This window comes from Choloepus didactylus, chromosome 23 (genome assembly GCF_015220235.1).
Source record: "Choloepus didactylus isolate mChoDid1 chromosome 23, mChoDid1.pri, whole genome shotgun sequence".
Lineage (NCBI taxonomy): Eukaryota > Metazoa > Chordata > Mammalia > Pilosa > Megalonychidae > Choloepus > Choloepus didactylus.
Window position 1 is genome coordinate 21,630,900 of NC_051329.1, and position 26,070 is coordinate 21,656,969.

At 49.5% G+C, this 26,070-nt stretch overlaps 1 protein-coding gene across 3 annotated transcripts in view; it reads left to right on the forward strand.

The window, feature by feature from the left end:
- CMKLR1 (chemerin chemokine-like receptor 1) overlaps positions 1 to 26,070 on the forward strand; it is a 51,413-nt gene that overhangs the window by 6,234 nt on the left and 19,109 nt on the right. The window contains exon 1 of one of the 3 annotated variants that reach the window (XM_037816703.1): positions 3,437 to 3,551. The exons of the other annotated variants lie outside the window; for them this stretch is intronic. The gene's annotated coding sequence lies outside the window, so the exon portion shown is untranslated. Of the gene's footprint in view, positions 1 to 3,436; positions 3,552 to 26,070 lie in introns of those variants that run through there. 3 annotated transcript variants of the gene reach the window in all.

A 26,070-nucleotide genomic window follows, 5' to 3' on the forward strand; every position in this document is an offset into this window, starting at 1 on the left:
GATCGTCTCCCCACCTCAGGATCCTTAATTTAATCACATCCGCAGAGTCCCTTTTGCCTTGAAAGGTAACATATGTACAGGTTTCAGGAGTAGAACATGGGCATATTTGGGGGGCCATTACTCTGCTTCTTGGGAATGAGGGTAGTATTTCAGGCATTGATCTGCACCTGTTTGTTTCCTGATTTTGGATATGGAGTATTGACAAGTGCTCCTGAGGATGCTGCCCAATCAGAACCGATATGGATGCGAAAGCCAGGGAGGCCGTACCAGGGGGTGTGTTGGGGGATCCTCGGGCCTGACTGAGGCCCCCCCCAGGCTTTGGCATCTTTCAGGCTGGGTTCAAATCCCTGCTCCACCTCTTCCGAGCTGGGTGACCCGAGAGGTGGGTTCTCTCATCTGTGAAATGGGATAGCGATGTGTTCCCCATGGGGTGGTAGTTAGGATGAAATGAGCCAGCACCTGCGAAAGGGCTCAACAGGAGCATGTGATCCCTCAGGCAGTTCAGTTTTCCTGGTTGGGCCTTTCTGTGGCAGGCACTGGAGAGTTCTATAAATGATGACCTTTCTAGAAGTTTCTGCCCCATGCTGGGGAGTAGGGCCAGTGTGCTTCATGGGCTGCAGGAGGCAGAGCCTTCCTGTTCCCTAAAGAAAAGGGGGTTCGTTATTGAGGATGTATGTGCCAATGAGGGGAGTATTGATGCACTGCCCAGCCAGGCTTCAGGAGACAGCTTATGTCAAGCTGGAAGGGCCCCAGGTTCTGAGGGGGCATGAGGGATGCCTCAAACTCGCTGTCCCCTCAGCTGCCTGTTCAGCTACTAATATGGCTCAGTTTCCCCACCTCTGCCCCTCTAAGTGTCTTTCTGATTCTGGCCCTGCTACCAACTGCTCTACTCTCTCCAAGTCTCCTGTTTAAATACCCCAAGAGGGACCATCCCATTGATTTATGGTCTCCCCCTGGGTCACTGATGGGGTTCAGGTTTCTTTCTGATGTTGGACTAATCCCACCTCAATCTGGAACCTTCATTTTCAGCAGGCTTCTGAAGAGTCTTGAATATGCCCTGGACATTGTCCAGTCCTAGAATGGAGTTCCTCACTCCTCACTCATGTGCCATGGCAGACATGACAAATCAATCACACCTCTCCCTCCAGCTGAACCCACATGTTTCAGTCACTTGTCTATACATATGAAACCACCACTTATTTGTTCATGATTCTGAGATTGGGCAGAGTTCTGTCGAGAACAGTCTCTGTTCCCCATGTGTTGGTTGGGGGCACTTGTGTGGCTGCATTCAGCCCGGAGCTCCATTGGGGTTGGAACATTCAGGATGACCTCACAGCTCCGGGACTCTGTCTCTATCTCTCTCTGCATGTGGCCTGGCTCTGCAGCAGGACTGCCCGGACTTCCCCAGCTGGTGGCTCAGGGTCAGTGAGAAGAAGCTACGGGGCCCCTTGAGACCCGGGCCTGGAACTGTGCAGCATTGCTCCTACCACCTTCTGTTGGTCACAAGTCCCCAGGCCAGCCCAGCTTTTTCAAGGAGCAGAGAAGTAGACTCCACCTCTTGTTGGGAGGAGTGGCCTGCATGCCTGGGGCAGGGAGGAAATGTTGGAGGCCATCTTTAAAGACAGCCTACCAAGCAGCTTTGACCTTAAAATCCAATGAGTCACAGTGACTATCCACAGTGACCATTCATCACCTCTGAGCTGCTCCACACTCCCATTTTGCAAATAGGAAAACTGAAGCTCTGAGAGTGAGCTTGTCTGAAGGAGCACAGGGAGGTGGTGGGAGAGCCTGGGCTAGAACCTCCATTCTCTCCACAAGTATTTACTGAGCACCTACTGTGTGCCCAGTCCTGTGCTAGGAACATGGGATCCAGGGAGGGGCAAGCACAGCCCCTGCCCTCAGGGAGCTTCTAGTCGAGAGTGAAGTCAGATGTAAAATAGCCAGATAAGGATCTTGTTGAGCCAGAAGATGGGCTTCAACAGTAATCACTGGTAACAAGTACACTGAGTATCCATTTATACAGTGCACTCAGCCCATTTGGTCTGAGTTCTTATTGTTTGTTGAATATACCCAAACTAATGCCTGCCTGATGTGTTTAGAATGACAAGAAGGTTGTGCAAAGTAATACAGGAGAAAAGAGGCGGTACTGTTGACTAGGAAAATGAGGACAGCTGCCTTGAGGAAGAAGCTGGGTGGGAAACAGGCTTGGTGGGAGGGAGTCTGGATGCTCAGCAGGGGCTTGAGGGTCACACCTAATTTTCTGGGTGGTCCAATACGTTCCATTTCACTGGAACAGCATCCTGTTGCCCCCAAGTTCTGCCCTTTCCAGACTTGATGCTTCAACTTGAACATTTGGACACTTGAAGATTCCAGACAATGCAAAGCTAAGTGAGTTTGAAATTCCAAGTCAATGGAGGGCATGTTAGTTTGTGGCTTTGTCTCTTGGGTTGTCTGGTCCACACACCAGCTCAGAGAAGAGAATCTTCTCTCCATTGGTGGCTTTCTTGACTGAATCATGGGTTCCCTCTCCCACTATTGCCAGCACTTGCTGACAGATGTAGGTAGAGGTTGAGAGAAAACTGAGGTGTCTCCTGTGATTCCTTTGGCATTAAAGAGAATTCATTTGGGACAGCAATTTTGGTCTACCCGTAATGTTTGCTGGGGGGTAGGGGGACTCCTATTGTAGCCAGATTGAGCAAGGCTGGGCATTGAAACATCCATTGGCCTCCCAGTGGAGGAAGAGGTACTGTTGACTGACGTCAAGAGTGGGTCTTCAGGGAGTGCGGGCAATTTTCAGTCTCTTTCATAATGGACTTGATTTGTAGGGTGCTTCTTCAGGCATCAGAGATTTGGGTCATGAAAAGAAAGGGCTTCCCTTGTGCAAGAATGAAACGGCAAGCAGAAGCTTTGCTGACTTGAAGACCAGTGTTGAAACCCATTTCTGCCACTTGCTCACTGTGAGACCTCGTACACGTCATTTTATCACTCTGATCCTCAGTTTTCTTAACTTTGAAGTGGCAGATCATAAATGGACTGTCTTCATGGGGGTGGGTGGGGGGGTTTGCAAGGCTTAAATAAAGTCATGTGTGTCATGGAGTTGGGGCTGAAAAACAAAACGGGCCTCAGCATGAGGGGGCTAGCTCCTGGCAGTCAGGGAACAGTGCGGCCTGAACTCCTGAGTTGTGAAAGGCTAAGAAATGCCATTTGTGGACAATGCCAGGGCCACAGTTTCACCCCAAGCTTTTCCGCTCCATTTCCTGCCTCAGCCTAAAAACTGAGCATGGACTGGGTGGAGACCTTGAATCCCGGCTTCGCTTCTCCTGGAGGAAACACAACCTGTTTGACCTAAATGGGCCTCACGTTTGTGTTTTTCCTTCCCTTCCTGTGAAAGCCTGAGACGTGAAGGAAGTAAGAAGCAGAACCCTGGGGAAGGGCAAGGAAGAAGCAGCTGTGAGCAGCCTGCAAGGTCTGCTGGCTGGACAAGGCCCCTAAATCCCCATCCCGCGATTCCTTTCAGGTCTGAGGAGAAGAGAGTGCTGTCGGGTCTGGAGGTGAGGAGATTCCTGACAGTTCTGGGGTTAAGAGATTTGTCAGGTCTGGTGTGAGGATATTCCTGTCAGGTTTAGGATGGAGGGGTTTCTTTTCAGGTCTGGAGTAAGATACCTCTCAGGTCTGGTATGGGAAGATTCCTGTCATGTATCGGGTGGGGGGAGTCCTGTCAGTTCTGAGGCTATAATATTGCAGCCACGTGTTGTGTGACAAAATTGCCATCAAGTTTGGATGACGACATTCCTGTCAGGTATGGAGTCCAGAAATCCTGTTAGGTTGGGGTGAGGAGATTCCTGACAGATCTGGGATGAAATGTCTCCTCTCAGGTGTGGGGTGAGGAGATTCCTGTCAGTTTGGGGATGAGGGGATTCCTGTCATATGTGGGATTAGGGGTTTCCTGTCAGGGTTTGGATGAGGGGATTGCTGTCAAGTCTGTGGTGAAGATAATCCATCAGGATTTTGGCTGAGGAGATTCCTGTCGGCTTTGGGACGAGGGGATTCCTGTTAGGTGTGGGGTTGGGAGGATCCTCTCAAGAATGGGTGAGGAAATACCTGAAGCTGTTGAACTGTAATCCAGGACACTTGATCTTTGATAATGATTATATAACTATATATAGCATAAAAAAAAACTCATTTGCCCATGTTTGTATGGATCTACTTCTGGATATTTTGTTATTTTCCACTGATCTATATATCTATCTCTGAGAATACTACACTGTCTTAGTTAACCGACCCCTATTGTCAATCTTAAAATTGGGTAGAGTGCAATACTAGTGATCAGTAAGAGGGAGGGGTAAGGGGTGTGGGATGCTTGTGGGCTTCTGTTTTCTTTTTTTTTTTTTTCTGGAGTAATGCGAATGTTCTAAAAATGATCACGGTGATGTATACACAAATATGTAATAATACGGTGAACCATTGATTGTATACGTTGGATGGATTGTATTTTATATTTTATTTGAACTTTAATCATGTGATAAACTCACCAGTGGCAAACTAAAAAAAGAAAAGAAAAAGAATGGGTGAGGATAATCCTGTTGCGTCTGGAGTGAGGAGGTTCCTGTGAGGTGTGGGGTGAAGAGATTCAGGTCAAGTATGCGATGAGAGGATCCTTTCAACTTCTGGGGTGAGGGGAGGTCTGTCAGGTTTGAGGTTGGAAATACTTGACAGGTCTTGTTAGATCCCAGAAAGAAAGGAATTAACATGTAGAAGGAGTTTCTAACCCAGAGGCCCCGCAGGTTATCTCACAGAAAACAGGCGCCCCATAAACTAAAGAATGAAGGCTGTTTAAGGCTGTCCCTGTCACAGTGGTGCCCCAACCCCAAAAAGCGTGTAAAAGCAAGATCAGATATTTCTGTAGGACAAACGACTGAAAAGGCCTGCTCTCCCTAGATAGATAATGTAGCTGCTTTTCTGTAGCTGCTTTTCTGAGAAGAATAATGGGCTAGAATCCTAACAACCTATCAGCCTAGAAGTTGACAGACACCCACCCAATCGAGGCCCAGAACACACTCAGCAGGACCCTTCTCCCCCAACACCCTTCCCTCCCCATGTGGGTTTTTCCTTTAAAAATGCTGCTCTCAGATAGAGGGCCGGAGCCATTTTTTCTTTTCTTTCTTTTCTGATGGCTCCCACCTGCTTTCTTCTGCTTTCTTCCTCTAATAAACCTTAAATTCTCTACTTAAACCATGACCCGCTGCGTTTGTGTGGATTCTTGAACGGCTCTGAACCTAACACTTGACAGGTCTGGAGCCAGGATCTATTCTCGCATGAGTAGATTTCTGTTACGTCTGATGTAAGGGGGTTCATGTCACGTGTAGGGTGAGGAGATTCCTGACAGGTCTGGGATGAGGAGAGTCCTCTCAGGTGTGAAGTGAGGAGTTTCCTTGCAATTCTGAGGTTAGGAGATCCCTGTTACTGTTTGGATGAGGGGTGTTGGGTGAGGAGAATCCTGTCACTTTTGGCAAGAGGAGATTGCTGTCATATCTGGGATGAGAGTTTCAGCCTGGAGCTCTGGGCCTTCCCTCTGCCTTGATGTGCTGTACCCTAATCCACACTTTCTGTTTGCTTCATGAGCTTGGTCCTGTCCCAGCTCTGGTTTCACATTTTCCAGGGTGCTGGAAGCATAGTGCCCCCTACTTCCTCCACCCAAGAGCCTTTTTGTCGTGTGCACTGCTCTGTTGGACAGGGAGCTGTCACTCGTTGAGTCCAGGGTGGGCTTCTCTTGGGTTCTGCTTCCCACAGCCAAGGTCATCTTTGGGCAGCTCTGGGGTTGAAAGGTGAGAGCCAAGAACTGAGCTGCCTGGCCCTGCCGCATACCAGCTAGCTGCTAGGTCCTGGGCGGGATCTCACCTCTAGCTCAGTTTTCCCCTCTGTAAATGAGACTAAGAATAGCACATGTGACTCCAGACTGTCTGGAGGGAATTGTCTTAGAAATTTGGCCTCAGGGAAGACACAGGCAAGGCTGTGGAGGCTGTGGAGACATAGGCGCGGGGTCAGGACGGTGGCTGCAGGAACTTTCCTTCCACAGACGCTGGGGTCCTTCTGATTCGGAGGGTGGCACTGCACCCGGCACCCAGTTTTCTTTAAAACTCGCAGATTTTGATGTTCTAGGGGAATCTTTGCTCTGTTCTCGGCCCCTGGTCACCAGTAGTGACCTGTGCAACTTTGAAATCGGACGTGATTGTGGGGTTGAAGCTGGGGATGGGGAGAGATGGATCTTGCAGAGGGTAAATTTTATTTTAATTTTAAAATCTTTATTATTATTATTATTATTATTATTTTGGTATTTGCCACAACCAGTTGTTAAAAGGGAAAGAATTTGGAGTTGGGGACATTGGTTTTGGGCTAATAATAGGACTTCTAGGTGCCCAGGCAGACACTGTGCTCAGCTCAGGCCCTGCAAGTGGTAAGTGCAGCTTTAGCTATTTTGTTGTTAGCTATCGGTATCCATAGCAGCAGGGTAGCTTTAGTAAGAAGCTTTGGGAAAACCGCTGCATCTCTCTGAGTCGCACGTTCCTGAAAATTGGGGCTCCTGTCCTCTCCCTCCCAGTGGCCCAGAGGGTACAGAGTGAAGTCAAAGGAGCCCTTGGCCCACAGCAGGCCCTCACTACACATTTCTAGAATCATCTGAAAGGCCTCTCTGACTCGATTCCAGGCATCGCCTGGCTCCCCCAGAGATGGTGGTGGCTGGCTTGTTTCTTCCCTGGGATGTCATGTGGAAATGCTGGGGGCATCCCTCCCCCAGGCATTTGAGATTTTGGGGGGTCTCCAAAGCTCGTGGGAGTCTTCTGGGTTATCTCCCCAGAACTGGGACGCAGAACAAGGCTGCCTTGGGGTGCTGGGTCAAAGTCGGCTGCCCTGGCCACTGCCTTCTCAAGGTACCTAGTACCCCATGACCCTCTATCCCCACTTGCTCTCCCTCCTCCTTTTTCTCTTCCCCCATCCCTTCCTTTCTTCTGGAGCCAGTGCTCTAAGCCAAAACGAAGGACCTGCCTGTCCACAGTGGAAGGGTCCTTGAGGCCCCAGGTGCTGACTGGGTTCTTGGCAGTTTCCTCCCCCTCTGGGAGCTGGCTGTAATGAGATGTGAGGTTGGAAGGAAGCACATTTCAGCTGTCTAGGAAACATGCTCTCGGCTGTCTCTGCCTCTGCACCAGCACCTCGTAGGTGCTACAGAAACATCTGTAAGGAAACAAACAAATGAGCCCCAGAGGGGACACCCTCACATTTTGGAGGATGGGGTTTCTGGGATCGTCTGAAGCCCCCTGTCCTTTAAGGAAAACCAAACCATTGCTAAAATTATTTTGAGGGCCATTGTTTGTTTTTTTTATATTAAAAAAAATTTTTTAAGAAGTTGTAGGTTTATGAAACAATCATGCATAAAATACAGGATCCCATACACCACCCCACCACCAACACCTTGCATTGGTGTGGAACATTTGTTACAACTGATGACAGCACTTTTTTTAAATAATCATACTATTTTTTTAACAGTAGTTACCTTTGTTACAATTGAAAGATTATTAAAACCGTGCTATTATCTGTTGTCAATAATATATATTAGATGGATTTTTCCCACATACCACATCTTGTATTAGTAGCATACATTTGTTGTAATTCATGAAAAAAAATTCTTGTACTGTTAACTATAGTCCATCATCTACAATAGGATTCATTGTGTTGTATAGTTCTCAGTTTTATCTTTTAATTTTTATTCTAGTAATATATTATCCTAAAGTTTCCCCTTTTAACCACATTCACCTCTATAGTTCAGTGCTGTTAATTATACTCACAATAATATGCTATCATCACCACATTTCTTTCTAAATCTTTACTGTCAACCTAAATAGAAATTTTGTACAAGTTAAGCATCAACTCCCCATTCTCTAATCCCTCTCTATCTTCTGGTAACTATAGCCTAGATTCTAACTCTGTGAGTTTGCTTCTTATAATTTGCTCCTATCAGTAAGATCATACAATATGTGTCCTTTTGTGTCTGGTTTATTTCACTCAACATAATGTCTTCAAGGTTCATCCATGTTTTCACATGCATCAAGACTTCATTCTTTTTTATGGCTGAGTAATATTCCATTGTATGTGTATATCACATTTTGTTTATCCGTTCATCAATTGATGGGCACTTGGGTTGCTTCCATCTGTCACCAATTGTAAATAGTGCCACTATGAACAGGTGTGCAAATACCTGTTGAAGTCCCTGCTTTCAGTTCACCTGGGTATATACCTAGTAGTGGGATTGCCGAATCAAATGGTAATTCTATACTTAGCTTCTTGAGGAACTGCCAAACTGTCTTCCACAGCAGCTGCATCATTTTTCATTCCCATCAGCAATGAATGACTGTTCCTATTTGTACCCATCCTCTCCATGACTTGTAGTTTTCTTTTTTTTTAAATGGTGGCCATTCTAGTGGGTATGAAATGATATCTCATTGTAGTTTTGATTTGCATTTCTCTAATACCTAGTGATGTTGAGCATCTTTTCACATGCTTTTTAGCCATTCATATTTCTACTTTGGAGAAATGTCTATTCAAGTCTTTTGCCCATTTTTTAATTGGGTTGTTTGTCTTTTTATTGTTGAGTTGTAGGATTTCTTTATACATCCCAGATAATAAACCCTTATCAGATATGTTGTTTCAGAATATTTTCTCCCATTGAGTAGGTTGTTTTTTAGCTTTCATTACAAAGTCCTTTGCACAAAGGTTTTTAATTTTGAGGAGGTCCCATTTAACTATTTTTTCTTTCATTGCTTGTGCTTTGGATGTAATGTTTAAGAAACCATTGCCTACCATGAGATCTTGAAGATGCTTCCCTATGTTTTCTTCTAGGAGTTCTATAGTCCTGGTTCTTGTATTTAGGTCTTTCATCCATTTTGAGTTACTTTTTGTATATGGTGTGAGATAGGGGTCCTCTTTCATTCTTTTGCATTTGGATATCCAGTTCTCTGAACACCATTTGTTGAAGAGACTATTTTTTCCCAGTTGAGTTGACTTGGCAGCCTTGTCAAAAAATCCATAGATGTGAGGGTCTATTTCTGAATTCTCAGTTTGGTTCCATTGGTCAATATATCAACCCTTATGCTAGTATCATGCTGTTTTGATCACTGTAGCATCGTAATATGCTTTAAAGACAGGAAGTGTGAGTCCTCCAAATGGCTCATTGAGCTCAGCAGGTCCCGTACCCCAGATCTGCCATATCAGACCTGATGATAACTTCCAGCTCCCTGTCGTCCAAAAGTTTCTCAGGCTTGTGGCTCAGAGTGGGGAAGAGACATGTGCAGGTTCCCTCTGAAAATTAGGAGTAAAGTCAGGCCTGAAATCCAGGTCTCCTATCTCCCTCTGCACCTTGTTCATTCCTCAGTTTCTCTCAGGGGAGAAATCAAGGACTTGGGTTTGGGTGGGGAAGGCAAAAACCACCTTTTAGCTCTCAATTTATTCTGATGTCAAACAGGAGGGTTGGACAACCCCAGTTCACTGGAGCCTATGTGTGGCCAAGTTTTTAACCAATCTGCAGAGAAACAGAAAAAGTACAGAAAATAGCATGGGTTTTTTGTAAAGTGCAATGTTTTCATTTGAAAAAGTTGAGTCTGGGTCCTGCCTATTTTCATTGGTATTAACGTTAGTTATTTCTTTTCTGAAATGGTGGGAATGGTGAAGAATGGTTTTAGTGTTGCAACATCCTCACTTTGCAAACATAAAAAGGTGGCAACTCTATGACAGTCTCAAAAAATTTTGGGGAAGTGTAACTGGTTCATAGAGTTCCAACATTTGGGATTTGCCAAACTAAGATGGTTTCTTTGGCTCCTTCTAGCTCTGCAGAGCCATTCTGGCCCAGGAGGAGATATCTGAAAGACCAGAAGAGGGGGCCTGGGCAGTGGAGGTGGGGGCACGGGTGGGGTACCAGCCCCTGGAGCCTGGACTGGACTGGGGGTTGGGGGTAGGGGAGTACCTGGTACACACTAGGCGCTCAACTGTGGCAGTAGGATGAAAAGGCCACCACAGGAGGGCTCGGTTCACAGTTCAGAGGCAGAAGCAGTGAGCAGGGAGAGGGAGGACTGGAGAAGAGAGAATGAAAAGGGGGGCATTGATCTTGGGAGAGAAGGAAACAAAGGCTGATGGGAGGAGGAGAGGAGCCTGCATTGGCTGGGAGTGAGGGTGAGGTTTTGGTTGCAAGTGGACTGTGTGGGAGGAGCCAAGAGAGGGGCCCTGGAGAGGCAGGGGATACAAAAATGGAGAAGAATGAGTAAAAGGTTTTAAGAAGCCCTGGGGTGGGTGCTGATCTGGACACCTGTCTTAGGTTGGGTTCCCTGGAAGCAGAGCCTGAGGCAGGGATTCTGGTGAGTGTGATGCTTTGAGGGTGTGCTCTTATGCAGTCAGGACTGGGGTGAGGTGAGTGAGGCAGGGTCCTGCAAGGGCAGGGTTGGGGTCTCGTCCTTATTTTAAATTTTGATATTTAGTTACTCCTGTATTTTTTGCATTAACTTTGATTTTTAAAATATTGCATTAAAATATTATTCATTTTGATTACTGAGTTTTTTGGCACCCCTTACACATTGCACCCATGTCAAGTGTTTCCCTCACCTCCCCCTAGTCCCAGCTCTGCTCTCAAGAGAAGGGGAGTGAGAGAAGCAAGACAAGGCAGGGTGAGGAGCTGAGCAACGATGGGGTCTCGGCTGGGGACTAGCCTCAGCCGGGTCCCATGGGGAACTCTGGAGTGTGACTTGTATCCCTTTGTCAGTCTGGGAGATGCAGCTCCTATTTGGCTGGGGGCAGTTCTCTGGAGCAGGGGTCACCTATGAGCTGTTAGCATCTAACATTCTCAGCAGCTGGGGGATGGGGGCCCCTGCAGGTAAAGGGGATGTGGGCTGGGCACCAACAGCATCTACTGCCAAACTCGGTGTTCTTCTTTGAGAGGTGGCTGTAAACATTTGAATTTATTTACAAGTGCTTTTGGTTGCTGGACTGTGTTTCTTTGTATATGACTGTGCTGGGGCTTCAAAGGCTCAGTATCTATTCCTATTATAGAATAAGTGAATGAATGTTGAATGAATGGTTTCCAGGAGGGAGGGCATCCTGTCACCCAGGGCTGGGTTGGCTCAGGGAGCAGGAAGGTAGGCTGAGCGGGTGTGGCCGTGGGTGTGGCCCAAAGTGCTGGGTCCATCCTAAGCTGCTGGGTCACTTCCTTGGAGGATGGGATCTGGGAAGAGGAAGGTCAGAGTTGAGCACGTGTCTGTGATTCTGGCTAAGGGAGGAGAAGCAGAGGGAGGGGGCAGAAGGAGGAAGAAGAAAGGAAGGAGGGGGCTTTGCCCTGGATAACCAGGCATGCAGGGAGGATTTCTGGAGGTGGGATGGCCCTTCTGGCTGCTTCTCAGCTGGGAGGGGCAGGGCACCGTGGAGGCCCGAGGACTGGGATGTAGTTCTGGGATCCGGATCCCTGGAATGAGCCGGGCCTCTTGGTGGATTCCTGAGAAAGCACCACACACCTTATGGGTTACCTCCCTGGGCTTGGGGAGAGAGGTATAGGGCATTTTCCCTCATTGAAACCTTCCCTTTGCTATCTTGTTACGACTCTCTCTTTGCTCTAACCAGTGCCTGCATTTTCACCATCAAAGCTTGAAATCCCAATTCAGCTCACATCATTCCCCTCCAGCCATATTACCTGAATGTCAAAACTCTGAGCCTTCGCCACTTCTGTCACTTCTGCCTCAGGTGCAGGCCTGGCCAACTCCTGCTTGTCCTCGGCATTTCACTTCTTCCAGGCAGCCTTCCCTGACTTGGCAGCTGGAGTTGATAATACGCCCAGGTGTTCACCCTGCACCCTGTGTTTACTGTGTTACGATTTACTCATTGTCTCTCTCTCTTTTCGGACTTTGGGTTTCTTGAGAGTGAGAACTATATTTTTCATCTTTGTATCTCTAGTTCCTAATCTGGCACCTGCCAGATAACATGGGCTCAGTAAGGTTTATTGAGCACATGGATGAGAAATAAGTAATCAGATATTTACACCTCTGTGTGAAAGAAGCTCTGAGAGGAGATTTCTTATAATCACACTCTTACAACTGTACCCACTTAAATTTTAAAAACACATTTGTGTCTGAGGCAGTGTCATATAACAGTAATAATCATACTCAAAAACAGTAATAATAGAAATAATAATAGATAACTTACTGAGAACTTACCACAGGCCAGGTTTTATTCTAGATGTTTTGTATACCTTCTGGTACTCAATCCTGATATCAAGTCTATGAGGTATTACTGTTACTACCCCATTTTACCAGAAACTGAAGCACAGAGAATTTAAACAACAAAGAGGTAGTAAGTGGCAAAAGTGAGGTTTGAACCCAGGCTCCAGAACCTGCACCTTTAAGTGTCACATGTTGAGCATGGCTTTGAGTTCAAGTCCTAGTGCTTCCATTTTTCAGCTGTGTGACCTTGGGCAAGTTGCTTGATCCCTCTGAGCTTCAACTGTCAAGGGGAGTGGTAATCAGGACTGCTGGCAGGCTGGGGCACAGTGAGGGACGGGAAGGACCCTGAGCGTTGACCGCAGTGGTGCCCATGGCCCAGTGAAGTGGTGGTTTTAAGGGTCTCTGCACATGCTACAGGCTGCAGGGGCCCTCAGAAACCTGCAGCAGCTGAGACCTCGTGGGCTAGGGCTCTGGGCAAGAGGGCAAGCAGGCAAGGAGGAGGGAGACCCAGGCTCCTCTGTCCACCACCTCCGAGAAGTGAACTGGGAAGGTGTGAATGCTACAAGAGGGAGAGGAGGACTCCTGCCTGGGAGTGGGGCAGGCACCCTTTCTCCCACCAGGATTTATTTTGCACAAGCACCGGGTGGAAAATTACTTTGGCTCCTTTCCTGAGGGAACGAGAAGGCTGGGACCAGTTCCTGGAGGGGAGAGGTTTCTCCCCACCCTGGGAATGCAATCACTGTTTTATTTTAAATCAGAATAAAAGCAGAAAACAGTTTCAAGTTGGTGATTGCTTAGTGCTACCCAGGGCTGCCAAGCCACCTCCAGGACATGGCTCCTCGTCTGGGAATGGGCTGGCCTCCGCGGGATCAGGGACAGCACTGGCCTGTCACTGCCCTGTTCTCTGTGGATTTTGTCCACCCTTGGGGACAGATTCTGTCCACCCTTCTGTCCGCTCATGGGGAGCTGGAGGCCTTCCTTCTCCAGCCTGTCTGGCCTGCTTCTCTGAGACTCCAGAGTCCAGATCAAACCTTTGTGGTTGCTGAGGCATCCTCGGACATAAATCTGCCTCCTTCACACTGTAGATGGTTTTAGACATCCACAGAATTATTTCCTGATCCTTGATCCCCACAACAGCCCTGTGAACGATCATTATCTCCCTTTGGTAAATGTGGAAACTGAGGACCAGGAGTTGGAACAGCAAGTCAGCTGGGATAAGGACAAGACCACAGACACGCCTGGGCTTTATGGGGACAGAGTCTGAATAGCTCTGAGCATTGCCAGTGCAAAGGGAGAGCTTAAAACCCGTTTGCTCAACATAAAAGACCAGGACTCAAGAGACCCAAACCCTATTAAGAATATGTGGGAAGTGATCCCTATACAAGATTATTAATTGTAACATTGTAACAATAAGAGACTGGAAACAAGCCATTCACCCATCCACAGGGGACTGGGGAAATAAATCATGCCAATTCCAGCCATGGATACTATGCAAACTGTCAAAAGGGATGGAACGCTCTTTGTATACTAAAATGAAATCAGGTCCAAGATACGGTGTCAGGTAAGAAAGCAAGTTGAAAAACAGAGTGTGTAGTGTCCTACCTTTTATGTAAAAAGGAGAGATGTTAAAATGTGCATTTGTGAATGGTGGCAGGTAGGAGAGAGGCTTTTCCTTCTAACCTTTATATAGTTTTAGGTGTTTTTGAATCATGGAATTATGATACCCAGAGAAAATTTTAAATAAAAGAGAAGCCAAATTAGAGTTGCAAAGGGTCGTCCTCTAGGCTATAGTAAGCGTTAAGTTTTGTTGTAAACCCTAAGGTCCATTGCTTTTGTACCCATCATCTCCTTTACCTTCCCATGTACACTTTTGGGATTTTAACCCTAGCTCCACCAGCTTCCATCCTTCCTCGGTGTCAAAGGAGATCGCTCCTTGTGGCCCACTTTTAACCCAGCCTGAGTGGGTGCTGCTTGTGGGTTTGTGCTGGGTCTACCCCTTTCCAGCGTCCATGTCGTCCGGGTGGCTAGGATGTGTTCCCAGAGGCCTCCTGTGGCTATAGGTGGTCAAGCCGATGTCTTGCAGTGAACCTGCCGTCTCATTCTGAGATGCTGCTTGGTGAGCTGTTTATAGGAGGAAAAAAATGTGTTCTCAGGGCTTTCCTTGATGCTAATGTCCAATGGACAGAAAAGACTCTGAAGCAGAAAATAATGACTGAAAACCTATGCTCAGTCAAGAAAACAACCTGATGGGGCTCTTTGCCAGTCTTTCCTCTGCCAGGACCTTCTCCCAAACACCACCCCCACCCACCGAGGAACTCTGTGCTGAGTGTTCTGATCCACACATGGTCCCCAGTTTCCATGTGACTCAAGCTTTCCATCCCAAAGCACAGTGCCCTGCTGTCTCTACTGGGCTGCCACCTTGCCCATTGCCCTCTGGACTTTGGGAATTTTGGAACTACTCCAGGGCTGCTCTCACTATCCTCAGATTCAAGGACCCTGGGTTGGGAAGCTCCATCTTAAATATGTGTGTGAATGAAACAGAGACTGTGAGCTCCCACTGACACACACACACACACACCCTCCCCTCTGTCACTGACCCAAGGGCCCCCGGTCATGAGTGGAAGAGCCTGGGTTCAACAAAGCTGACTGAAATCTGGACATTCTGTGGCTCCATGCCCCTTCCTAGGCTGAAACCACAGAGGAGGTAATGACAGTCACCATCTTTGTGCAGAATTAATGAGTTTCCGAGGCCTGGAGAGGACATGGCACTGGTGCCAGGCAGATGCTTGCTTTCTTAAACAGTAGTTGCAGCCTCTCCCACTTCTGTTTCCTCATCTGTCCAGTGGGGATCAGGGTCGTGGCTGCCTCCCAGGGCCCTTATGGGAATCTGAGGACTCAGGACAAGTGTGAAAGGGACCTGTTAAGCATGTTGGGACGACAGATATAATTGGGCATTGTAGGGTCACTCTACCTTTGGGTCATGAGCGTCCTTCTCAGGATCTCTGTTCCCATAAAACACATTAACCGACAAGCGAGCTTGGGGGGATGCAGATACCCCAAGCCTGTCCTACAGCAATGTAGAGAACAGCCTTATTCTAGCATTTGCCACAGAGAATGGTGTCCTGCTCCCTGTTGCTCATATTATCAGCACGTCACTGCAGAGAAACAGCATCGGGGAAAATGACGTGAAGGCCACACGGTTCAGGCCCTCTCCCAGACATTCCAGAACTTTCTTCAGGTTAAGCCAGAAATACATAAACTGAATGCCTAGCCTGAAACGAAAGTCACTCCTCTCTGGGCACTGCTGGGAAAAAATCGCTTTTAGTGAATTGCAGTTTGGGGTGTAAAGGGTTTGGTCTTTGTGCCAGCTTGTTTAGACACCTCCCTCGAAATCACAGGACACTCAAGTCTGTGTCCATCAGCAGGATGGCACTGAGGTTGCTGATGGCACATGAGGCAGTGCCTTCTCCTCTTGGACCCTCAGGGACAGTCCTGTTGGCTCCTAGCACCTGAAGCCTTGTAATTCCTCTGGGCTGGGTTTTTTTTTAGCTCAGGGCGGTGACTCGCAGAGCTCATTTTCCTTTTCCAGCAGAGGCAGCTGGGAGTCCAATGTGGGGCCCACCCAGGAGTAAGCATTTCAGATGTTACTAATCGTCTGCATTTTTTTCTCCTCAGTCCTGGCTCCGTTTTCTGTCCCCATCCACGTCTCCCTTCCTCCTTTCACTCTCACTTTTAATTTATGTCCCCTGATATAAGTGAGCCACTTTTGAGCTTGGTCCAACCCCTTCTTTGGGTCCGAGGCAATATCGAAACAAACAAATTGACAAATCTACAAGCACAAGCATCCTGTGGTATCCATCCCTCCACCACGGAGAGCAGCTCCTGTGGTCTGGCTGGGGCCAGCTGGCAAGGGGTTAAGAATGATGCAGGGGAAGTGCGGCAATGTTCAAGCAAGGAAGTGGCCGCTGCCAGAGGAAGCAGGCGGCTGGCGTGTCCTTTGTGACTCCAGGGAGCTGAACCAGGCCCGAGGTGAACGCAGCAGGTTGCTCGAGTTCAGTTTAATGAAAAAGGAAGAGCTTTCTAATGACTCCACGAGTCTTTCTAGAAGTTCTGCTGGGGGGGATGGGAGAGGAGAGAAAGGCTACCTGCTTGGGAAATGGCAGGATTTTTTTTTTTTTCTTTGCAAGTTGGAGGAGATCTGAATCTGTGTATAGGTTAAATGGAAGGGAGACTGGAAAAGGGAAAAATGATTATCTAAGAGATGAGTGCTGAAAACTCCAGGGCCTGGGGACGCCAGGAGGGGAGGGTTTCAGGGGGAGGCTCCCCATTTCAAGACCCAGAAAGGCAATGCGACTTGCCGAAGTTGACCCCTTCACATGGTTTGTGTGATGATGTCTTATGTCTGCCTCCACCTATAACAAAGTAAGTTCCATCAGGAAAAGGGGTATTTGTCCACTCTGCTCTCTGTGGCATCCCCCTGCCAAGCACAGCGCCTGGCACACAGTAGTGTTCTGTAGAGACTTGTGGAATTAATTGAATGAATGAACAAAACAAAGCTTACAGTGGCAGAGCCAGCATTCAAACTGGGTGGTATCTGACTCCAGAAGCAGTTCTCTTTAAGCATAACCACCAAGGGCACATTTGTTTGAGACTGCTCTTTATATATGCAGGGCAACCAACCCATCCCAGTCTGCCCAGGACTTTCTCACTTTTAGCAAACACCTCAGTCCTGGGCAAACTGGGGCGATTGGTGGCCCTGTACACCCCGCATACATGATCTCCTGTAATCTTTAGGTCAAGCCACTTTCCCAGGCTGGAGTTGGCATCTGGGCTTTCGTGCTGAGCTGTTTTCCTTGTTTGTGTCACATGAAGATGGTAGACGCCTCAATTATAAAGCTTCTCCAGCAACCACTTTAGGATTCTGGGATTCCTTCTAGTCTTCCACCAGCTTTTATTCTTCCACTGGAGGTGGGGGGTGGGATGGGAGTCAGTTATCCCTGCAAAACGCCTGTTGGGGAGAGGTGGCAGCATGGTGACAGGGTCGAGGTGGGGGCAGCCTGTCCCTCTTCCCCCAGCGTCTGGGAACTGGGAGGGATCTCGGACTCCGCGGTCCTGGTTGCTGGCAGCCGTGCCTCCCCATTCATCAGCTGCCTGGGTGGGAGCCAGAGAATTCCATGGGGACAGAACCTGTCTGCCTGTCCCACAGCCCTATGCCCTGGGACTGGCAGCCTGGGCAGGGTGGCAGCTGGGGTGGCTCAGGGCTCCAACCGGCTGGACAGGAGTTTGCAGACCCCCCTCCCCTGCCCCTCCTGACCCTGGAGCTTGGCATGTGGAGACTGCACTGTCCAGAGGTGGGTGAGTCTTGGGTCATAGTGTGCTCTTTGGGGGTGGGGTCGATAATGCTGCCCACTTGCGATCCCTGTGCTCATGGCGGGGGCAGCAGGTGAGGGATCACCAGGGCTCTGGACCCAGTGGGTCCCAGTGGGGCAAGTCCCAGAGCATCCAAGGGCTGACACGGTCACTGCTGACGTGGGCTCAAGTCCCACCTCTGCCTCTTCCTAGCTGTGGGATCTCAGGCTAGTGGCCTTGCTGCTTAGTGCCTCAGTTTCCACCTCTGTAAAATGGGCATGAAAATACCTACCTTGCAAACTTGTTCCTACATAGAGGCACTGCATATACAGTTGGTATCTAATAAGTGAGGGTTAATAGCATCACTCCCAGCCTCTTGGTTTCTGTTCCCCTCGCCCCAGGGCCGCACTTCAGCGCGGGATCCCGTGACAGGCAGTGGGCAAGGGCTTCTGAGCTCGCACAGAGAAGCTTTGCTGCTAGTACACAGGGAAGTTAAAGAGCAGACAGGAACGCTGCTTTAATGCTGTCCACAGCCCGGCAGCCAAAGCCACCTTCAGCCTTTCCGAGGTGCCTGAACATGGCGTGAAGAGATAGGAACGGTTCATACAGCCGAGGGGAGTGCAGCTGGGATGGGTTAGAGACCCAGGTTCCAATCCTGGCTTCACCAGCAACTGGCTGGTGATTGTGATCCAGCTCCTTCCCCTTTTGGAGCCTCAGTTTCAACATCTGATAAATAGGGATAATCATCACCCCCACATTGTGGGGCCTCATGAGGGGATGGGGAGATGAGGAAGGCCGGCATCTGGCACATCTCGGCCACCAGCATCCTCTCGCTTCTTGTCATCACTTTGCTGCCCTAGATTTGTGTTGAGTGCCTGGGAGGAGCAGGGGACTCTGGTGAAAAGGAGCCCCGGGCAGAGGGACCTGCAAGTGCAAAGGGGTAGCTGGGATCCTTGGGCGCAAGGTTTGGAAGGACCTGGGCTCCAAGGTTCCCACAGCAGCCCCTCCCTGCCCACAGCCGGGGAGGTCCATGAGCCCTGAGCCCTGTTGGGGGCCAGTAACCCCACGCTGCTGACCTGACCGGGCTGGCCAAGGGGAAGGGCGGGCTGGTGCTCACACCCAGGGCTGTCCCTTCCTGTCATAGAGGCTTATCTCCACCTGGTCCCCCCCGTGTGTGCCGCCTTTCCCCCTTAACCTCTACTCTCTGGCACTTTTTCACATCAACATCACACACACACACACACACACACACACACACACACACACACACCACACTCCCACTGATCATTAACTGGATCTGAAGTAGTGGATATAGCTTTGGCATCTGAGTCCTGCTACTGCCATAATTTTGCTGTATAAAGTCGGCCCACAGTCTCTTCCTCTTTCTATCTGGGCCTCAGTTTCCCCACATTTAAAATGGGTGGACAAACTAGCTCATTGTTTTCCAAATTTCAGTCCTTGCTGTGCTGTCTTCATAATTTATCTTACCTCTGTAGCACTTATTCACACACACATGCATGCACACCACATAGATGCATTTAGCCTTAACTTCATCAGTAGTGAGATAGCAAGGGCCAGGCACTGTTCTAGGCACTTTACATATATCAAGTTCTTTAATCCTAGGACAGCTCAGTGTAAGTGGGGGAAACTGAGGCATGGGGAGGGTACATGATTCTCCCCAGGCCCCACAGCTAGCTGGTATTTGAACCCAGGCAGCTTGGCTCTGAGCTGGGCATTGGGCCCCTCCACCCCTGGCCTCTGGGAGAACCCGAGTTTGATGGCCAAGGTAGATGAGCCTTTCCAGAACACCTATTTAAATAAATGACTCATGATTACATGACCAGCAACATTTTAAAAAGCTTGTCTTTGTACCATCTCAAACCACTGCACATCCCCCCACTCTCACCCCGTGGTTCCCACGCTGTCCCTGGTGGCTGCTCTCATCTCTCTCACCTCCACCACTCCATGATTCCACCACACCCCTCTCTAGAACCTCTTTGTTTTCTTTCCCTGTCCTTCTCCCCCTTCCCTCCACACAAAGGCTCACTCTCCTTCTCCCAGTCCAACCTGTTCGTTTTTAGAGATGTGGAAACTGAGGCCTCACCAGAGAGGGAAGGGTTCTGCCTAAAGTCACACAGCAAGCCAGGGGCAAGTTGGGACCCTATCTGTTTGTTCTCTTAGCTCAGTTTTCAGTTTTCAAAGCTGTTCCCAGCTTTGCTGGAGTGGGAGATGGGGGTGGGAGGCTCACACTGTGTCCCTGGGATACCCCACCCCATCATTCTCTCATTCCCCATTCTCCCCCGCCCCCTCCCCACATCAGCCTGAGCCAGTGGAAAGGGGCTGTTGGCTCCCAGGCTTGCAGGATCCCTGAGTGAGCTCCTGGCACTGGCCTTGGGGGTGGGAGTGATACCAGGGACGTGCTGCAGTGACAGGTCCTGGCCATCGACCATCAGGTTGGATGAGGCCTGAGTCTGGTGCTTCCCGGGATCATGTCCCGGAAAGGTCCCAGTGGAAGAGGCTCCCGCCTAAGCAGGGTTCAGCAGCACCAGGAACTGAGAGGCAGGTTGGGGCTGCAGGAGGCAGCTGAGAGAAAGACAGGGGTGCAATTTGGGCAGGTTCTGCCCTGTGCTGGAAAGGAAGCCCCCACTTTCCAGGTGCCAGTCTCTAAATGAGTGTCTTGGGGTTGCCTTAAACCCTCAGCTTCTGCCCTTGCCCGAGCTCCTCTCTCACCTGGCTATGCCAGTCAGGAACCCGGGTCACTTTGATACCTCTCCTTGCTTCCTCCCAAATCCAGCCCCTCCCCATGTCCTGTCCGTTCTGTCACCCGCTGCCCCTTCTCTGTACACCCAACATCACCCACCCTGATCCCACCTTGTCCAAGCTGCCATTCTCTTTTCCCCAATCAACTGTATCTGCTCTGTCCCCTCCACACAGTGGAGTGGTGATCTTTCTAGATCAGACCATCCCTCTGCTCTGCGCAAAGCCCTTCACTGGCTCCCGCTGCCCACAGGTTAACAAGCAAACTTCCTAACGAGGCCCTACCCAATCTGGCCTCTTCTCACATCTCTCCCCCCACCCCCACCCTGCACTCCTCCCCATCTTGTGCTCCTTGCCCCCCTCCACTCCAGGTGGGCTGGGATACAAACTCTTCTTCTGTTCCCCCTCTCTGCCTTTTCTCAGGCTGATCCCTCTATCCCCCTGCATGAACGACCCCCTATGGTGTCGTCCCTCCCCATGCCCCCACCAAACTGGTCCCTTCCCCTTCCCTGCTCCCACTGTGGCCCACACAGTCGTTCACTCGGCACCTGTAATGTGTAAACACCTGGTTTCAAATCCTAGTTCTGTTGCTGCTTGGCTGGGTGACCTTGGACAAGTTACTTAACCTCTCTGAGCTTCTGTTCATCTGTAAAATAGGGTCAGTGATAGGACCAAGCTCACAAGACTGTGGGGATTAAGTGAGTTAGTAACAGGTAAAGGGCTTAGAGCAGTGTCTCACACATAATAAACTCTCAGGTCATACATTCGCTTAACATATTTGATGGAGCACCTATGACACCATACACTGTTTAAGCTCTAGGGCATGCAGCAGTGAACAAAATAGACAAAAGTCTCCACACTTAATCAGTGCTGGCCACCTCCCCTAAGGGTGGAGACATGTCTAATTCATTTGTGCATCAAACACCCAGCACAGGGCCTGGCCCAGATTAGGTGATAAATTCTTGTTTGTGAAGTGAAGAAAGCTTCTCCTATTTTAGAATTCCCTTGGAGCTGCTGATTTTACTAGAGAGTTGATTGCTTCTGAGGAAGTCTTTTCATTCTGAAATGCAGTTGTAAGATCAGGGGAGCAAGTTTGAGGCACTCTCAGTCCCTCCAACTTTCACTGTTTTGGGGGCCAGGGCACTACTGTTGTGAGGTCCCTCCTCAGCTTGTAGGTCGCCAGAGCTGAAATAGCCACATTTCAGTCAGGATTTGCATGGTTGCAAGTGACAGAATCCCAACTCAAACTGGCTAAAACAGTAGAGGAAATTTATCAGCTCCTGAAATTATGTCCAGGATTAGCACAGGTTCCAGGTGTGGCTGGCTGCAAATGCCAAGACTTGGTCTCTCTCCATCTCCGAGCTCTGCTTTTTTCAGTGTTGGCTTCCTCCGCTGTTACAGTCTCTCAGGTGGTGGCAAATACGGAATCCACCAGTTCCAGGTGTCTATCCTGACAGCATAACAACTCCTGTGAAAAAGAGCATCTCTTGCCCAAGAGTTCTAGCAAAAGTTCCAGGCAGGGCTCCCATTGGCCTGCTTTAGGTCATGTGCACAATTCCTAAAGCAGTCATTGGTGGCCAGAGGGATGGGGTATTCTCATTGGCCAGGTTGGACCAGGGGGTGGGGTCAGCCCCTCCCAAGCCCCACAGCCTGAGCATGAGATGGGCAGAGGGATGGAAGAGTGGGGCCTGTCTAGGTGCCTTTGGATTCCAGGGGCCTGCTTATCAAAGGCTCAGGGTTTGCAGAAGGCTGCCAGGAAGGGGTGCCTCTGGGGAGACCAGAAGCACAGGCTCTCCAGTGTTCCTGCTGTTATGGTATGGGGGGTGATGCAGCTGTGAATGCACCGTTTTGATTTATGTTTGAATTCGTAACTGGGACCAAGCTCCAGGAAGGACGAAGGGAATGGCCGCTTGCTGAGCTCACACTCTGCACCACACCCTGTTAAGCCCTGCTGGCTGCATGATACCAGAAGCAGGCATGCATTTTAAAGGGAACTCCAGGGAGGTGAGTGGGGTGCAGGCTCTGGGCTGGATGCCCACTTTCAAATCCTGCATCTACCACCTCCTAACAGTGTGACCTTGGGCAGGTTGCTTAACTGCTCTGTGCCTCAGTTTCCTCATTTGTAAAATGGGAACAATCTTGCCTACTCCAATAGGGCTGTTGTTTGGGTTATATTAGATAATCTGCACGAAGCATTTAGAACAAGTTCTGGTGTTTTATAAACCCTCAATAAATTTCATCATCATCATCGTGATTATTTTTACTGCAGTTAATTGGAGGAGAGTTAAAAGTAGAACTCGAATGGTGGAATTCAAGGCACATAGAAAAGAATATCAGACATCAACTTTGGCCTGGGATGCCTTTCTGGAATCTGAAAATCACACCCCAGAGACTGTTCCTTCATTGGCATCTTTGCTCATCTCTTGGGGGTCCATAGACTTGCCAGCTTGACACACTCATCCTGGGACATGCACACCTTGCACATCTGCTGGTCCGACTGCCCCTTGGCACTGCCCCTTCCTATCACCCCTCCATCCCATGCTGAAAGATCCTAGGTCAGTGAGGCCTGGGGATGGGGAATCAGCATTGCCATGGCAACCAGATTTCATCCATGGCATCAGGGGCTCCTGGGGTGATGGGGGGTGTCTCAGTCCCTGGGCCCAGCCAGCATGGGTCCCTCTGCTTGACCCAGCTTCTCCCATGAGGGCCCATCTGAGTATCTTGGCTTTGGTGCCCATCCACTCATCCAGAACCTTCCCTGGAGAATTGGCAGTTACCATGGAAACAACTGTTGAAGCAAATCTGTCCATGAGGGCTAAGGAAAAATCTTCAAGAAAATGGGGAGACTGTTGAACTCCCTGGGTCCCTGATGGAACACCTGATTCCTGGAGCCTCCAAAGATTCCAGGACACACCCGGGGTGGTGGAAGGACCCTCCTTAAGCTCTCCAGGCTCCTTGCTAGTCTCCTGCCTCCAGCTCTCCTCTTTCATTGCAGCCCCCACATCAACCACTAGAATTAGGAGCTGGGTCATTTTAGAAAGATGGACTCCACTCTGCTTACAACCATCCATGGCTCCTTATTGCTCCAGGATAAAGTTGGTGGCTGACAGGGAGTCTCATAATCTGAATCCCTCCCCCTCTTCAGCCACATCTCCTGCCACTCTTCCTCCTCTCTCCTTACATACACTCCTTCAAAGCACAGTTTATCAAGCCTCTGTGCTTTTGCACACACAGTTCCCTCCCTCCACTGCTCCATTTAGCACAGGCTTTGCACCCTCCAAGGCTCAGCTCAAATGTCACCTCCCCCAAGAAGCTTCCCCGGACTTCCCCAGCCATGCTTCCACTACCATGTACAGAGCCAGGGCTATAAACTCAGAGGCTTACAGGGCCAGGCAGGGGACACACATGACATTCTTAACTTCCACAAAGAAATACACGTGCTCTGCTAGTAAACCTGGAAAAGGGAATGACTTGGCTCATCTTTCTCTCACCAGATTGCTCTCATTTCCGCAACAGCAGAAACCCAGTGAATTACAGCTGACTCACTGCCCCAGAATCAGGGGACAACAGGGAGGGTGGGGCCTGTGGAGAGCTTCACCCTGTCTGTAGTGCAGGCCCCAGGTGGCTAGTTTGCTGGAAGCCTGGACCTTCTGTGACAACTCAGAGCATTGACTGTGCAACGGTCTGTCCTGAGTCTGTCTCCCCTGGGAGGGCAGGGACTGGGCTACCTCACCCCCACAGCACCTGGTGACTAGCATGGCACCTCGAAGGTGCCCAGTAGCGGCTGTTTGAATACATGGATGAATGCACAGATCCAGGCTGTTTCCTGAACCTGTCAAACCCACTCCTACCTCATGGCCTTCGTGCTCACTGTTCCCGCTGCTGGAGGGCTCTTCCTTTAGACAGTCATATGTGCCCTTTCCCTCCATTCAGGGCTCGCTCAAACGTTACCTTCTCAGAGAGGCCTTTGCTGAACACTTTATCTAAAATAGATCCTCTCCCCCATGCTCTATCTTTATGCCCTGTTCCTCTTTATTTTTTATTCATAGCAATATCACCATCTGCCATTATATTCATTTTATTTTCCAGCATTTATATTTTCCTGCATTATGACGAACAAGGCGTTCTTCTAAAATGTTACCAATGTAAACTCATTTAGTCCTCGTAACAACCCTGTGAGGGAGGAGCTACTATCTCCCCTGTTCTTCAGACGAGGCACAGAGATGTGGAGTGTTTTGCCCAAGGTCACACAGCAGTCTGGCTCCAGAGGTGTTTGCTTTCTTTATTGTATATTAGTTTGTCTGTCTGGTATCTGTCTCTCCTGTGCCTCTGCGCCCCACAAAAATGTCAACCCCTTGAGATCGAGATCAGTGACATGTCTACTTTAGTCACTGCTTTATCCCCAGTACCCAATCTGGCCCTGGTACATAATAGGAGTTTACTAAAAATTTCTTGGAAGGATGTAGGATGGGAGACAGGAGGACCAGAAAATTGGAGGGAGGAATCTTTGGCCTTCCAAGCTTTCCATTAGCCCTATGTTGGAAGCTTCTCGGTGTCCCAGAGGGGTTGAGTCAGCCCGTCTGAGGGGCCCAGCCTCGTTTCCGTCACCCTCCAATGGGGCCTCTGTTTTCTGCTCTCTCCCCGGCAAAGGTGCCAAACCACTCGCTCCGGGGCCGGTGCCGAGCCCACTTCCTCAAGGTGGGGCAGCAGGAAGTTTCTGGAACAAGGTGGCCTGGAGTGAACAGGCTGTTGGGCGGCCAGCGCAGGCCCAGGCAGGCTGCCCTGGGCCAGATGTGTGCAAGGCCAACGAGCAGAGGGCTGGGAATGTCCTGGGACCCAACACTGCCGCCTCCCTGTGTCTGATTCACCCAACATTCCAGGACATCCAGCCCTGCTCTGAGAGTTTCCAGAGAGGGCCTGTGCCCTGCCAAGTTCTCCTTGGGCCCTAAAATAGTGGATTTGGCCAAAGGAGCAGCATAAACTTTTCCCAGTTTTGAGGCCATGAGCTAACACATCCCCTCCCATCAATCCTGTCATATCAGTAGTAATCACCATTGTGACAGGAGCCATGCCAGACGCCTTGTTCCATTTAATCCTCACAACCCCTTGAGGTGGAGGCTGCAGAGAGGAGCCTGGAGCTCAGAGAGGTATAGTGATCCGTGCAAGGTCACACAGCCTGGCGGTGGTGGAGCTGGGATGAAAACCTAGGTCTCAGTGTACAACCTGATTCCAGGGAAAACCAGGAGAGGAGCTGGAAAGCTCAGGCCGGAGCTCCTAATTCTACCCATTTGCTCTCTGTCTGGGCAACTTTGGGAAAAGTCACTCAACTTGTCTGAATCTCAAGTTTTCTGGTTTGTCATTTAGAAATAAGGGGGAATTGGCATCATTTGGGACCCTACAATGAGCTGGCCGGTTCACTGGGTGCATCTCATCACTTCCCTACGTCCTCTCTGTGTCGTGTGTCCCGTGCCCCAGAGGCAGAGACGAGGTTCAGGGGTCACAGCGCCAGGAACCCCTGCCCTTGTCAAGCTTTAACGTCTACCCTGACAGGCAGGGGCGATAATTCGTTCCAACCGAGGGACCTTAATAAATTATAAAAAAAAAATGCTTTGCAGATGCTCTCGCAGAGGATGTGGGGATGGTGGGCAGGGAGATGGGGCCCGGGCGAGGGTGGGGATGTTTCCTCATCCGGCCCCAGGGCCATGTCTGGTCTGGGAGG